Source organism: Haliotis rufescens, unplaced genomic scaffold (assembly GCF_023055435.1).
Source record: "Haliotis rufescens isolate VD_foot unplaced genomic scaffold, xgHalRufe1.0.p SCAF_13, whole genome shotgun sequence".
Classification (NCBI taxonomy): Eukaryota; Metazoa; Mollusca; class Gastropoda; order Lepetellida; family Haliotidae; genus Haliotis; species Haliotis rufescens.
In genome coordinates, this window is record NW_025963813.1 from 37,821,646 (window position 1) to 37,828,151 (window position 6,506).

Sequence of the window (6,506 nt, forward strand, 5' to 3'; positions counted from 1 at the left end):
CAACGCCCTTACTGATCAAAAGAAGGAAATCTACTGTAGTGACTGATGCACACAAAAAGAACACTTCTTGACAAAAAGACCTCTATTCTGCTGTGACATACAAATTAAAAGTCACATCTTGTGACAGCATTTCAATATGAATGTGAGTGAGTATGCTTTTACGCCGCTTTTAGCAATATTCCAGCAATATAACGGCGGGGAACACCAGAAGTTGGCTTCACACATTGTACCCTTTTGGGGTCTTCAAAGTGAGTGAGTGAGTGTGGTTTTACGCCGCTTTTAGCAAATTCCAGCAATATCACGGCGGGGGACACCAGAAATTGGCTTCACACATTGTACCCATGTCAGGAATCGAAACCGGGTCTTCGGCGTGACGAGCTAAAGCTTTAACCACAAGGCTACCCGACCGCCCTCTTCTAAGCCGTATATGGGTCACCTATTAAAAGTTTAGATTTGGCCATTCGGAACCGCTCATTCTGTTTACTAAAACCTCGGTCACACAGACAATGCCATCGCGATGCAACCTGCTGGCGACCAATTTTTGACAATCGCAGTGAGGTTTCAAGGGTCTCTGAAAGGTTTCACTGAGGTCGCCACAAGGTTTCAGAGCGGTCGCGAAACCCATTCGGTCGCAACCAGTCTTTGGAACATACACAAAAGACTTGATGCGACCGATTTGGTAGCTCGGAGGTTTCATTGGTCTCCTAGAGGTCCCCAAGTGATCTTATTTTAATCACAGATTGGTTTCCATTGTCCGGCGATCGGTTTCGTCTACACAAGGATGACTCTTTGCAACCAATAGGCGACCTATCAGTGATTGATCAGTGATGAGGCGGTGATCGACCGGCGCAACTGAAGAACAACTGAAACTGGACAACTTGCAAAGAAATGATTTGATTCAGAAAAGCATTATGTTTTGATCGGTGATCGATCGACAACTAATCACCGACCAGTCTCCGTTCAGTTGCAACAAGTCACCGAAGATTCGCTGACAATTCATCGAACTGTCTCAACCGGTTGCAAACATTTCGCCGTATCTGCGGTGAACAGTTGTCGATCAATCACTGACAAGTTGCAAAACCTATCACTGATTGATCAGCGCCAGTCAGTCGCAAAGGAAATCAATCGCCAAGAGGTTGCATCGCGGTCGCATTGTCTGTGTGACTGAGCCTTATTAAACAGAATGAGCGGTTTCGGATAGACAAATCTAAACTCTTAATAGGTGTCCATATACGGCTTAGAAGACAACTGGACCTGTGAAAATTCCGGGGTAGAATAGGTCTTCAGCAACCCATGCTTGTCGTAAAAGGTGACTGTGCTTGTCGTAAAAGGCGACTAACGGGATCAGGTCGTCAGGCTCGCTGATTTGGTTGATGCGTCATCGATCCCAATTGCGTGGATCGATGATCATGATGTCAATCACTGGATTGTCTGGACCAGACTCGATTATTTACAGACCGACGTCATATATCTGGAATATTGCTGAGTGCGGCGTTAAACAACAAACAACAACAACTAGAAGACGACTGGGCCACCCGTGTCCTCTGTTTCCATAGGTCATTTAATCAATTTGGTATATATCTGAAAGAAAACACACTATACGGTACATTGATTATTTCAATCCCGCATTGAGGACAACGTATATCAAAGGGCTCAGCAGAACTAATTTTCCGATTATGAAAAAGATCCCGAAAATCTCGGAAAGAGTTTATTTGATTGGCAGTTAAAACTTTTTTTTAACCTTAAGTTTGAAGTTTTGAACAAATGGTGTTAAAGCAAAGCGTGTGGCTGAACGAGTTGAAATGGTCAGTTTATGCGGTTTTTGAAAAATGATATGTAATTGTTTCAACATGAGTGCGTTCTTGACCGAAGAGTGAAGAGGTCATAGAGTGAGTGAGTTGCGTTTAACGCCGCTTTTAACAGTATTCCAGTTATATCGCGGCGTGTCAGCTTAATGTGGGAAGAAAGTGATGCAGGTCTCAGACGTTTACCACTTTGGTGAAACCCACGAGCACGGGTATGGTGCTGACAAACCTGGAAACATAATCGGGGCGAACCGGGATTCGAACCCACAATGATAGGTTTCTGGCGTGCCCAAGGGACGCAACTCTGCGAATTGCGGCGCCTTAGACGACTGGGCCACCCGTGCCCCCACTTATATTCATAGAGAAGATATTTTTAATACATGTATTGATAAATCTTGAAACTTGCTCATAGTTTTTTTCTGAAATACTTTGAAAACTCTACTTTCTGTATGTGGTCTGGCTCGCTGACTAGGTGCATGCATGTCATCGTATCCCAATTGCGTGGATCAATGCTCATGACATATCAATCACTGGATTGTCTGGTCTAGACTCGATTATTTACAGACCGCCGTCATAGAGGTGGAATATTGCTGAGTGCGGCGTTAAACAACAACTTAAAAATTGAGCTTTCAAATTCAAGTGTTAAAAATGTCCAATTACTACGGTGGCCCATAAGGGACATGGAGTCTGTTTTTTGATATTTCACTTACTTTTATCGTAACCTTTTGCAAATCAACACGCTTTGTCTTACAAATATGTGATAAATCATGTGTAAAGAAGATAATGTCAAAAACTAAAATGAAAATGTCAAAAACAAAAACGAAAATGTCAAAAACTAAAATGAAAATGTCAAAAACTAAAACGAAAATATCAAAAACTGAAATGAAAATGTCAAAAACTAAAATGAAAATACAGAAAACTATTTCCAAACTATATACCCCCTATATGTAAGTATAGAATCTCTACTTACATATAGGGGGTATATATTTTTATTTACTGACCAATAACGAGTTCCTGTGTTGGTAATGCAACACATTTCCATTTACGAAAGTTCAAATCCTGTATTAATTCTGCTGAAAAAGATACAGACTTTGAGACCCAGCAAATGAAATGACATTTATTGAAACAAATTCAATGGTAATTGTCATTGCATTACCCTTTCAAGGGGCACGGGTGGCCCAGTCGTCTGAGGCGCCGCGATTTGCAGTGAAGAGTTGCGTCCCTTGGGCACGCCAGAAACTTGATTGTGGGTTCGAATCCCGGTTCGCCCCGATTATGTTTCTAGGTTTGTCAGCACCACACTGGTGCTAGTGTGTTTCACTGAAGTGATAAACGTCTGAGACCTGCATCACTTCGGGCTTTCCTCCCACATTAAGCTGACACACCGTGATATAACTGGAATACTGTTAAAAGCGGGGTTAAACCCAACTCACTCACTCACTACTCCAGTAATATGGAAACTTGTGCACAGCCCAAATCAAAATTGCAGCTGGTAGAATGCATTCTTGCCTTTCTTGATACTGCTATGAACAGACATGTTCAGAAAAGAAACAAAACAGTCATTGTATATCTTTGTATTTATTCCTTATCTATGATAACAATTTTCACATAAAGTGATAAGTTTTGTAAAATAATATTTAATGGTTTATCAAAACAGTTTTGGTTTAAAAGTTTTACATGTTCAAATGAAACAGCAGACCAAAACATGTCTTAACTTAGCATTTCGCAAATGGCCTTCAATATTTTGACATGAATATTTTACAAGAAACAATTTAATAATTAATAAACACCGAAATAGCAATAAATTCCCCCAGCAACCAAAATCATTACTTCAAATAAATGCATGAATTTTAGCAGTGCCTTGATATTGATATGATTTAAATAACAATCATAACAACATTATGATGCACACATGTCCATATATATAGTTGTTTTTAATGAAAGTCCTAGGGAATTAAAGGGAGACTATGCTCAAGCCAATTAGCAGTCTCAGCAAATTTGATTAGTTCCTTAAACACCAATACTATAGTGTGTACAGTTTCAAATTTAGCAGTTAATGATGACCAAAACTACAGGGATAGTGAGTGAGTGGGTTGGGTTTAACGCCGCTTTTAACAGTGTTACAGGTATATCACGGCGTGTCAGCTTAAAGGAAAGCCTGAAGTGATGCAAGTCTCAGACATTTACTACTTCGGTGAAACCCACGAGCACGGGTATGGTGCTGACAAACCTAGAAACATAATCAGGGCAAACCGGGATTCGAACCCACTATCATAGGTTTCTGGCGTGCCCAAGGGACGCAACTCTGCACAGCGAATTGCGGCGCCTTAGACGACCGGGCCACCCGTGCCCCCTACTACAGGGATAGTGTCTTATTCACCCAGTATTAAACTGCCTAGAACTAGGTAGAGCACAGTTCCCCTTTAACATCCCATTGTCAAGCCGAATGATCAACACAGCAAACATCAGAAAGCAGCAAGAAGGTCAAGGATCAGGATCTAGTGCTGTGCTGTGAAATAATTCTGCCATTGAATCCATGGCATGTAACTTTGACCAGTTTGATCTAATCAGCCAGTGGATGTCTTCAGATTGTGGCAAGTGTGCTTGGTTTAACACTGCTTTGAATAGCCAAAGTCGTGCAGGTTTTAGACAGTTACCACTTTGGTAAAACACAAGCATGGATATAGTGCCGACAAAACATAATCTGTTGTAGTCAGGGCTAACCTGATACTCGAATCCACAATCACAGGCTCATGGCATGACTAAGGGAGACAACTCTGCACACCCTAAAATGCAAGTGATGGCGGGAATCGAACCCGCACCTTCCAAGGAATTGAAACCATACACTAGGCCACAATACAGCCCCTCTGTGACAAGACAACATGAGCAAAACAGAAAATCGCTTTGCATTGGCACTGATCTAATTCCTGCCATGCATGACCAACAAAGATGTACAATGATATATTGATTGTATTACCACATCGCGTCCTCGGCTACTGACTGTGCAGAAGTTTAACCAACAGTCAACATTGTTGCATTTATGTACATTGATATTTATTTTTTTCAGAAAATTCTTATCAATTGAGAACGACCATATTGTGTCCTTGACTATATCTGATGGTGAATTGTATCCTTGTAAAGCTTATTTTTAAGAAAATAACCCAGCTATCAACGATGTATCCTATTTTAAAACACACAGACCGATCAAACTAAGAAAGCAGTGTCGCATTATGTCCCGTGTGATAAGATATGATGTATGAAGTAAGTTTGTTTGTTGTTTAACGCTGCACTTAGCAATATTCCAGCTACCGTATTCGACGTAATAAGCGCCCAGGGCGCTCTCAAAATTAGAAATTGGGGGCTCTTATTAGAATAGTATTTTGGTGAAAAAAAACAGAGTTGAAAGATAAATTTCGCGGTTTAAGCTGACAGTCTGATATTTTTATATACGACAGATATATTTTTCCAGAATTTAATTACCCATAATTAAGGGTGCATATATCACACGAGTGCGTATTATATGTGAATGAATAAGTCTTGTGTACATTGATCAATCGGAAGCGGTGCTAATTGGGATTGTTCACTAGCCAATATATTAATAAATATCGCCGTGGGCACTTATTAGAGCGGGGTGCTTATTACGTCAAATACGGTATATGACGGCGGTCTGTAAATAATCGAATCTGGACCAGTCAATCCAGTGATTGACATCATGAGCATCGATCCACACAATTGGGATACGATGACAGTATGAAGTAAGTAATGGATACAGGCTGATGAAGGTATGTTTCAGGTTGACTAGAGTGAGGCAGTGAGTTGTGTTCTACACTGCTTTTATCAACTTAAAAAATATCATGCCAAGGGACACCAGAAATGGGCTTAAACATTGTACCCATGTGGAGAGTGAGTGAGTGAGTTGTGTTTAACGCTGCTTTTAACAGTATTCCAGTTATATCACTGCGTGTCAGCTTAATGTGGGAGGAAAGTCCGAACATCAGCAGGTCTCAGACATTTACCACTTCATTGAAACCAAAGAGCTCGGGTATGGTGCTGACCAAACATAATCCGCCTCAGATGACTGGGCCACCCGTGACCCTACATAACAAAGAAGCGATTTGAAATGAGTGAAGATTGCTGATCCTAATCTTGTTTAGGAGATGATAAAGGTAGTTGTCGCCCTCTTTATCCTGTCTTCTGCTGCTGACACTGAGTGTTCATTACGCGACATTACAGTAAACAATATATGCATGATAACAAGTGAAAAAAATGCAAATTGAATATGTTGTAATATGACAAATCACTACTTACCTGTTAACAAAATGCCTAACATTAGTGATAATGTTCCAAACAAATTCACTGCTAAATCCTTGCTTGTCAGATCACTAACCAATACATCTGATTTCTTGACATTTGACAAAAGGTGACATTCTCTTTGGAGGATATGGTAATTTTGTAGAGATGGGTGCAGGTGCTTTCATGACATCTCAAACAGCGCTGGTGCTTTAATGGAAGACCACAAATAGCACTGGTGCTTTAATGAAAGACCACAAATAGCGCTGGTGCTTTAATGAAAGACCATAAATAGCACTGGTGCTTCAATGAAAGACCACAACTGGCGCTGGTGCTTTAATGAAAGACCACAAATAGCACTGGTGCTTTAATGAAAGACCACAAATAGCGCTGGTGCTTTAATGAAAGACC